This window comes from Pteronotus mesoamericanus, unplaced genomic scaffold (genome assembly GCF_021234165.1).
Source record: "Pteronotus mesoamericanus isolate MK-2021 breed Mesoamerican mustached bat unplaced genomic scaffold, CSHL_Meso_final scaffold_85, whole genome shotgun sequence".
Taxonomy (NCBI): domain Eukaryota; kingdom Metazoa; phylum Chordata; class Mammalia; order Chiroptera; family Mormoopidae; genus Pteronotus; species Pteronotus mesoamericanus.
Window position 1 is genome coordinate 48,735,529 of NW_026555329.1, and position 10,564 is coordinate 48,746,092.

Consider the following 10,564-nt stretch of genomic DNA (forward strand, 5'->3'; position numbering starts at 1 on the left):
GAAAATAGTCAAGATTAGAGCAGAACTGAATGACATAGAGACAAAAAGAACAATTCAGAGGATCAACCAATCCAGAAGCTGGTTCTTTGAAAAGATTAATAAAATTGACAAGCCATTAAGCAGAATCATCAAGACAAAAAGGGAGAGGACCCAAATTAATAATATCAGAAATGAAAGAGGAGAAATAACAACTGATATCACAGAAATACAAAGGATCGTCAGAAACTACTATGAACAAGTATATGCCAAGAAATTTGAAAATCTTGATGAAATGGACAAATTTTTAGAAAAGTATAATCTTCCAACCCTGAAGGCGGAAGAAACAAAAAGCTTGAACAGACCGATAACAGCTGGGGAAATTGAAGCAGTAATCAAGAAACTCCCAGCACACAAAGGCCCAGGGCCGGACGGTTTCCCAGGAGAACTTTACAGAACATTTAAGGAAGAGCTAACACCTGTCCTTCTCAGACTATTCCAAAAAATCCTGGAGGAGGGAAGACTCCCAGACTCCTTCTATGAGGCCAGCATCACCCTTATCCCAAAACCAGATAAAGACCCTACAAAGAAAGAAAACTACAGGCCAGTTTCGCTGATGAACATAGATGCTAAAATCCTCAACAAAATATTGGCAAACCGCATCCAGCAATACATTCAAAAAAATATCCACCACAATCAAGTAGGACTCATCCCAGGGATGCAGGGATGGTTCAATATATGCAAATCAGTAAACGTGATACAGCACATCAATAAAAGAAAACACAAAAACCACATGATCATCTCAATAGATGCAGAAAAAGCATTTGACAAGGTACAGCACCCATTTATGATCAAAACCCTCAGCACAATGGGAATAAATGGGGCATTCCTCAACGTAATAAAGGCCATATATGAAAAACCTACAGCTAATATCATACTCAACGGGCAAAAACTGAAAGCTTTCCCACTAAGATCGGGAACACGAAAAGGATGTCCGCTCTCACCGCTTCTTTTCAACATCGTATTGGAAGTCCTAGCCACAGCGGTCAGACAAGAGAAAGAGATAAAATGCATCCAAATAGGAAAGGAGGAAGTAAAACTATCATTGTTTGCAGATGACATGATAGTGTACATAGAGAACCCTGTAGACTCTACCAAAAAACTCCTCAACCTAATAAGTGAATTTGGCAAAACAGCAGGATACAAAGTCTACATTCAGAAATCAAAGGCATTTTTGTACACCAGCAATGCAATAGAAGAAGAAGAAATCAGAAAAAATATACCATTCGATATAGCAAGAAGAAAAATAAAGTACCTAGGCATAAATTTAACCAAAGACACAAAAGGCCTGTATGCAGAAAACTATACAACATTAAAAAAAGAAATTAAGGAAGACACAAATAAATGGAAGCCTATACCGTGCTCATGGATTGGAAGAATTAATATCATCAAAATCCACACTACCCAAAGTAATTTATAGATTCAACGCAATCCTTATTAAGATACCAATGACGTATTTCACAGAAATAGAACAGACATTTCACAAATTTATATGGAACCATAAACGACCCCGAATAGCCGCAGCAATTTTGAGAAAGAAACACAAAGTAGGAGGGATCACAATACCGGACATCAAACTCTACTACAAAGCCACCATACTGAAAACAATCTGGTACTGGCACAAGAACTGACCCATAGACCAGTGGAACAGAATAGAAAGCCCAGAAATAAGCCCAGCTCTCTATGGACATCTAATATTCGACAAAGGGGGCAGAAGCATAAAATGGAGCAATAACAGCCTCTTCAACAAATGGTGTTGGGAGAGCTGGACGGCCACATGCAAAAAATTGAAATTGAATCATCAGCTGACACCATACACAAAAATAAACTCAAGATGGATAAAAGACTTAAATATAAGTCGCAACACCATCAAAGTCCTAGAGGAGAACATTGGCAGGCAACTCTCAGATATCCCACGCAGCAATTTTTTCACTGATATGTCTCCTAAGGCAAGGGACATAAAGGAAAGAATAAACAAGTGGGACCTCATCAAAATAAGAAGCTTCTGCACGGCAAAAGAAAACATCAGCAAAATGAAAAGGGAGCCAACCGTTTGGGAAAATATATTTGCTAATGATACATCAGATAGAGGTTTGATCTCCAAGATATATAAAGAACTCACTCGACTCTACTCCAAGAAGACAAACGATCCAATCAAAAAATGGGCAAAGGACCTGGGCAGATGCTTTTCTAAGGAGGAGATACAGAGGGCCCAGAGGCATTTGAAAGGATGCTCAGCACCACTAGCCATCAGAGAAATGCAGATCAAAACCACCATGAGGTACCACCTCACACCGGTCAGAATGGCCATCATAAACAGATCCACAAGCAACAGGTACTGGCGAGGCTGTGGAGAAAAAGGAACCCTAGTACACTGTTGGTGGGAATGCAGACTGGTGCAGCCACTATGGAAAGCAGTGTGGAATTTCCTCAGAAAGCTGAAAATGGAACTGCCTTTTGATCCAGCGATTCCACTGCTGGGACTATTCCCTGAGAACACCAAAACGCCAATACAATAGAACCTATGCACCCCAATGTTCATAGCAGCACAATTTACAATAGCCAAGTCTTGGAAGCATCCTAAATGCCCATTAGTAGATGATTGGATCAAAAAATTATGGTACATATACACAATGGAGTGTTACACAGCAGAAAGAAAAAAAGAAGTACTAAACTTTGCAGCAGCATGGATGGGACTGGAGAGCATCATGCTAAGCGAAATAAGCCCGGGGGCGAAAGACAAATACTGTATGATCTCACCTATAAGCGGAACCTAACCAACAATGCAAAGATGCAAGGAAAATATGACCAGCAATACTGAAAGGAAAAGAAATCAACAGAGACAAGAGAGAAGGGGGGGGGGTAGGGAAAGGGAAGGGAAGGGGAAAGTCAAGGAACATATAGCAAGGACTCATGGACAAAACCAAAAGGGAAGAGCTGAGGGAGGGAAGGTGGGAGGGGGCAAGGGAAAGAGGTGGGGGGTAGGCAGAGACAAATGTATTTAAAAAGTAAATAAATAAAATAATAATAAAAGAAAAGAAAATTAATAAATTTTAATAAATTTTAAAAATTTAAATAAATTATATTAAAAATTTTTTAAAATAAGTTTCGTTATTTCCCTTAGGAGAGTCTTTATTTTTTCCCTTACCTTTTTGCCATATTCAATGAGATCTTTGAGCATCCTGACAAGCAGCATTTTGAACTGTGCATCTGCTAGATTGGCTATCTCCACATTGCTTCGTTCTTTCCCTGGGGTTCTGTTTTGTTCCTTCATTTGGGCCATATTTCTTTGTCCCATGATTTCAGGTGCCTCCCTGTGTCTGTGTACTAAGTAGAGCCTCTTTGATTCCACTATAGTACACCTGTTAAGTCATATGGGGTGGAGCCTTGGGTATTCAAGGATGGGGCAACTGTGGCTCTGTGTGTGTGGGAGGGGTCAAGAGGTGACAGTGTTGCTGCTGGCTGACTTCTGGTGGCTTGCCTGGCCCTCGCCCCATTTCCAGTCACTTTGCCCACTTCCCATGTGCGACTGGTACCCCTCCAGCTGCTCTCCTGGTTGTGGTTCCCAGGGTGGGTGGGTTTGTGCATGTTTTGGGCTCTCTGTCAGTGTCTTCTCCTGCCCCAACCCTCACTGGGCTTATAGCCAGAAGTTACTATGCTTTCTTTTCATGGCGCTGGAGCCCTGGGTTGTGCAATCTGTCAGGTTGTGCTCACTTGCTCATAAGATATCTCCCCGATTTTTATCCACAATGTGAGCCTTCCCATTCCACCAGCCACCATCACCTTGCCACCTTTCTGCCCATGGCTTGCCGCAACCACACTGAGTCCTCTCTGCCCCAACTCCCCATCTCCGCCCTTCCTACCCATCTTGATGAATAACACTTTTTTAAATCCTTGGCTGTCGGACTTCTGTACAGTTCTGGGTGTTTTTCTGGGTGATTTTTCTGGCAGTATTGGGTATTTTTCATTTCTAAGTTAGTTGTGTTCCTTCATATGGTTATGCCATGAGTCAAGGGGTCTCTACCTACACTTCCATCTTGACCAAAGGCCACCAGGTGAATTCTTTTATAACCTGGAAGTGGAAGAATTTTCATAATCATAGACATTATAAAATTGAAATTGATAAATTCACATTAAAATAAATTTCAGCTGTCTAAAAATACCAATAGGAAAGCAAAATCAAGTGATAAACTGGGGAAAATATTTACAATTTAAGTCACAAAAGTTAACATCCCTAATTTGTTAGAGCAAAAAAACTGAAAAAAGCAGTAACCAATGGGCAGAAGATATTATGGGCAGAATGAATTCACAGAAAAGAAATACAAGTAACTCAAACAGTTTATTATTTATTTTTTAATATTTTTTTCTTTTTTCCTCTAACATTTTAGAAATGTTCAACTGTTATAGAAACAAGCCCACCTCTGAGTGGGCCTTATGTTCTATGGTTATTTGCCCACTGCTATGTTAGGAACTGTGACCTTCAATGCCAGAGTTTGGTAAAAAGAAAAGGAACTATTTATTCAAAAGTTATACAGGTTTAGAGTAATAGTAGAATGTCACCATTAAATACAAAAGTACCTTTAAAACATGCACAAACACATACACAGTCCTGCCTTCCCTTGCTAAACCAGGCCAGACAGGGGTAACATATCTCAGGAAAAGAAATAGAAGTCCATAGCTCAGCTACACTCCCTTTCTTAATCCAAAACCTCATCTTCATTGTGGGCCAGTAGGAGTCCTTCTGCATTATTTCAAACTGCTGAGAAAGCTCCACATGGCTCCTACATCTTGCTTTCCTGCTTCCTAAGCTGTGTCGTCAAAAGAGCACCCTCCTTGCTTCCCCAAACCACATGGTTAAGCCCCCATGTGGCTGCTGCACCTGAGTTTAAATCTCACTGTGGATCTTCCTCCGTAACCCCATTTCTGACTCCTCCCACAATCAGCTACATCTGCTAGCACTCCCATATTATCTGCCTTTCTTGGTTGCCATAGTTAGTCTGGGCAGGCATGGCCCCATGACATGGAGCAAACCATCTCCAAGCTCTTGTGCAGGCACTGTAACCAGTGGAGCTGCCTCCCAGTTACATCATGTGTCGAAGTCATGCCCAACTTCCTGGCTCCACACAGGCTATGAAACTAGCCTACTGTTACTGATGTGCAAAATAACTCCCAATCCCTGTGCTGCTGCCTTTCTCAGCCTCCAAACTAGGCTTGTTGCGGGTCCCTGGGGCTTCTCAGCCTACACCCCATTATACAACCTCACTCTTTAAAGGAGAGTTAATTAAAACTGCAGAAAGATACCATTTTTCTTTCTTCTAGCAAAATGACAGTAATCCCTAAATTTGAGAACCTATTTTTTTTTGACAGGTTGTCAAGAAACAGGAACTCTTAAATACCTGCTGGTAACACAAAATGCTACAACTCCTGTAGAAGGGGATTTGACAATATCTAGAACAATTTCATGTTGTAGGATAAATGGACGCTTCCTCACCCAGATGTCTGGGGAACTAAGTAGTGTTCCCATAGCCTTGAAACTGGGCCTGATAAATACTCTCATAGCCTTGAAACTGGGTCCAATAAGTATTCCCATAGCCTTTGGATGGGGCTTGTGGCAGTTATCAGAATGGCTACATCAACTCTTGGTTTTCTATATCCAACTATGGAAGGGAGCAGAGGTATGGTACTCCTTGATTGAAAAGGAGTTGGCTCCAGTATATGCTGCCCTGTTAGCCATGGAGGCTATAACAGGAACTGCCCCCATGACAGTAAGGACCATGTATCCCATTGCAGGGTTGGTCCAGGCCTGGATGGTCAAGCCTCATAGTGGGATGACTCAGATGCCCACATTGGCTAAGAAGGGGCTTATCTGCAACAAAGGAGTGCTCTGTCCTCTAGCCCCTTATGAGCTGAGCTGCAAGAAGTGCTAGGCCCTTTTACCTACATAGATGAAAAATCTTCTAGTGTCCTATACAGGAAATGGAAGTTAGTCCCTTCCAGGAAAGGCAGGGACTTGTTCCTTCAGATGCATTATACACTGATAGATCAAGCAGGGGCCATCCTGCCATGTGGACTGCTGTGGTAATCCAATCAGAGACAGACACAATCTGGTTTGACACTGGCATGGGTCAGAGTAGCCAGAGGGCAGAACTATGAGCAGTGTAGCTCATGGCTCTTAATGAGGCAACGCCCCTATTTGTATAGATAGCTGGGCAGTGGACTGGGGGCTAACATTGTGGATCTCTACATGGCATACAAATAAATGGATGGTTATGCATAGGCCACTGTGAGGACAGGCTTTGTGGCAAGACCTATGGTAGGCCACCAAAAACAAATCACTGTACAGCATGTGACCCGGCGTGCCCTCTTTCTTCCCCTGGGAATGATGAAGCTGATACTCTAGCCAAGGTGCGGTGGCTAGAAATGGAGCCTAGTAGTCCTTCAGGGAGGGAAGTAGCTCAGTGGCTACACTGTTGCCTATTACAGGCTGGACAAAAGCCTATGTGGTCCACTATAAAAACTTAGGGGTTACCTGTCACCTTAGCAGAGGTAACAGAAGCCTGTGAGACCTGTGTTATCTGCTCATGAGAGCATTCCTGAAGGCCTGTGGAAACTACTGGACAGATGGTTCGGGGACAGGTACCGCTAACCTGGTGGCAGGTGGATGTAATCGGGCCCCTACCAAGCTCAGAAGGATATAAGTATGTGTAAACACAGCTACGGGACTTTTAGCTGCTTATCCTGCATGGCACCCAGGTAAGAAAGCAGTAATTGCTGTCCTGGAGGGGTTATGTGCTGCTTATGGGCAACCCTTAATCATTGAAAGTGATCAGAGGATGCATTTTACTGGGGCCTTGGTACAACAATGGGCTTGAGACTTGCAGACTGACTGGAAATTCCATGTGGACTATCATCCCCAAACCGCTAGAATGATTTCTTAAAGCGGGCCTGAGAGCTGCAGCTGCCACCCCCATGCTGCGAGGGATGGACAAAACACTTATGGACTGTCCTTCGGACTCTTGACTGAGAAAAGCCGGAGGGGCGGGAAGCCTGCTCCTGTGGGAACCTTCTTCTACCGGACTGTAGCTCCTATTCAGCTACAGGTACAGGCTAAGGATGCCTTGCTGAAAACAAGCATAGAAAATCAGGGAAATACTCTCTTGCCTAGTCTGGAGGGCCTGGAGCAAGGACAAACAGCCACTTGGACATGGCCTTGGGAAATAAAAGCACCCCACATGCTTTGGATGGCTCTTGTTTCCACTTGGGGACAAGAAATGGAGAGAAACTTGCAAATAGTTCCCTGGGTGACTGGGACATGATCCTCAGTCTTAAAAGTGACATAACCAGGGCCAGGAGACTACGAAATGCTTCTTCGTGGCAACTTTGTGATTTTCCTATAGCCCCTTATGAGTTCTCCACTGGTGTTGTAAGTAAATATTGAACCCCCAGTTGAGGTACGAAAGGTTTGGTATTCACACCCAGAAAGGCTCCCTCTGCCGGCCACTGTCTTATCACCTGACCAGATGCTTACTTGTATATTGCCTGAGGGTCGTGACTTACCTTTACTGGTACCTCTAACTGCTCTGTTTTTCTGCTCGTAGGGTGCAGAATAACACTTTAGTGGACTGGGTTCATACCTATGCCTCATTGGCTAACCAGTCAGCATGCTGGGTCTGCACTGAAATTCCCCTGAGCATGTCTTCCTGTCTCCCATGGTGCATCTCTTCAGCTTCTGTCTCAAATTGGACTTGGCTACAGCACCAGTGGAATAGTGCACAACATCCCTTGTGGAATGCGACCTGGATTGACATTTACATTGGGGCAGGGCAGTGGCATGACCGGCCCTGGCCGTTAGGCAGCTACTCTGAATGGGATGGCTTGGGATGGCTCACAGCTGAAGCCGTGGAGCTAGCTGGACCTGCTCCCGTTTGCATTGAGAACCCCAAAGGACAAGCCCAGATAGGCTGGACTCTAACAGGTCTATGTCAGGTTCAGACTCTAAAGCATTTCTGGGAGCCACGGGGTAATGTGTGGGCTGCAGTTCCCACTGGAGGCCTCTGGGTGTGTTGCTCATATGGATGGCCTTACCTGCCTGGGAATTGAACTGGTTGTTATCCTTGGGGATGGCCCTATCTGTCTGCTCGAGTTCAGAAAACTTGCAGTCCAGGCAATTAATTGGACGGTGTTTAAGGCATGACACCAGGTATAGCGTACTCCGTGGTGGTATTATTACCTATTGGCTATTTTTTTTCTTCAACCTGCTTCTATAGTCACTGAGACTGAGATAACTGCTTAAGCTTTGCACACTGCTCTTGCATTGAATGCAACACATGATTCTTTAAGCCTGTTAAATAAAGCAGTGTATCAATTGACGAAAGTAGCCTTGCAAAATCATATGTCCTTAGAAATGCTTACTGCATCCCAAGATGGAGTGTGTGCCTTAGTAGAAGCTGAATGCTGTGTATGTGTTCCTGATGTCCATCACAATGTTAGTCAAGTTTTATGGGCATTAGCTTCTGAGACCTGTGCCACTGAACGCCTGACAGGCAATCCCTTGCAGGAATGGTGGGCATCCCTAACCACTGCATGGCTGTGGATTCTTGCTGTCTTGGGTGGCAGCACTTGTGTTTTGCTTGTTTGTTGCTGTAGTCTATACTGCTGTTGTGGTTTATGGGTGCAGAGCTCTGACACCCTCTCCAAGGGTTCTTCATGAAAAATATCCTCACATAGATTGTATGATGAGAAACCCAGAAGAGGTGGATTATAAGGTAAATTGAGGCAATCTGGCTTCTTCACCCAGATGTCTGAGGAACTAAGATGAGTAGTGTTGTCATAGCCTTGAGACTGGCCTGATAAGTATTCCCATACCCTTGAAACTAGGTCCAATAAGTAGTCCCATAGCCTTGAGTGGGCTTGCATGTGCAGAATCTTGCTATGTTATACAACCTGTTTTGGCTCTCTGTTGGCTTTTTTCTTTTTAGTATGAAAGGGGGTAGGGGATTCCTGCTAGCATATGCAGCTTGCAGCAAGCGTGGATCACCCACGTTTGAGTAAAGGCATGTCAAGCATCCCCACAGCTCTGTAACTTTTCTTCCACCTGCCCAAATATTAAGTGAACCTGTCTGGCCTTGACAAGCTGAAAGACACATGTACATTTACCAGTTAGCCCAGCAATCCCACATCTAAGACTGTATTCCAAAGGTACATTGGCAAAAATACAAAATGCATTTCCAAAAGATTATTCAATGAAACACCATTTGTAATAGCAAATAAAATAAAATAAAATAAAATAAAATAAAATAAATGTAGCTATCTTTGAGGAAGCAAACAAATGGCAAGTGGATATAGTTGGGAAAGAGGGATGGAAGCTATATTTCCCTGGTGTAACTTTTTGGTGCTTTGGATTTGCTTTTGCTTTAAAATACTTCACATGTTTATGAATTTAGATTACAGTTGTAATTGTTGAAGCTGGTTGATGGATAAGTGGGAATTTCTTTTACTCTTTTCTATACTTTTGTGATTTTTTACCACTGTCCATTTTTTAAAATTTATTTTTCCAAATACATTTGTCTCTGCTTTCCCCTCACCACATTCCCCTCCCCCCTCCCTCCCTCAATCTTTCCTGACTTTGGCTCTGTCCATGAGTCCTTGCTATATGTTCCTTGACTTTCCCCTTCCCTTCCCTTTCCCTGCCTGCCCCTCCCTCCTTCCCTCTTGTCTCTGTTGATTTCTTTTCCTTTCAGTGTTGCTGGTCTTATTTTCCTTGCATCTTTGTAGTGTTGGTTAGGTTCCGCTTATAGGTGAGATCATATGGTATTTGTCTTTCGCCCCCTGGCTTATTTCGCTTAGCATAATGCTCTCCAGTTCCATCCATGCTGACGCGAAGTTTAGTAGTTCTTTTTTCCTTTCTGCTGCATAGTATTCCATTGTGTATATGTACCATAATTTTTTGATCCAATCATCTACTGATGGACACTTAGGTTGCTTCCAAGACTTGGCTATTGTAAATTGTGCTGCTATGAACATTGGGGTGCATAGGTTCTTTTGTATTGGTGTTTTGGTGTTCTTAGGGTATAGTCCCAGCAGGGGAATGCTGATGTTTTCTTTAGCCGTGCAGAAGCTTCTTATTTTGATGAGGTCCCCTTGTTTATTCTTTCCTTTATGTCCCTTGCTTTAGGAGACATAATGCTGAAAAAATTGCTACAGGGGATATCTGAGAGTTTCCTGCCAATCTTCTCTAGGACTTTTATGGTGTTGCAACTTATATTTAAATCTTTTATCCTTCTGGAGTTTATTTTTGTGTAAGGTGTCAGCTGATGATCAAATTGCAATATTTTGCAGGCAGCTGTCCTGCTCTTCCAACAACATTTGTTGAAGAGGCTATTATTACTCCACTTTATGCTTCTGCCCCCTTTGTCAAATATTAGATGCCCATAGAGACCTGGGCTTATTTCTGGGCTTTCTATTTTGCTCCACTGGTCTATGGGTCTGTTCTGGTGCCAGTACCAGATTGTTTTGAGTATAGTGGCTT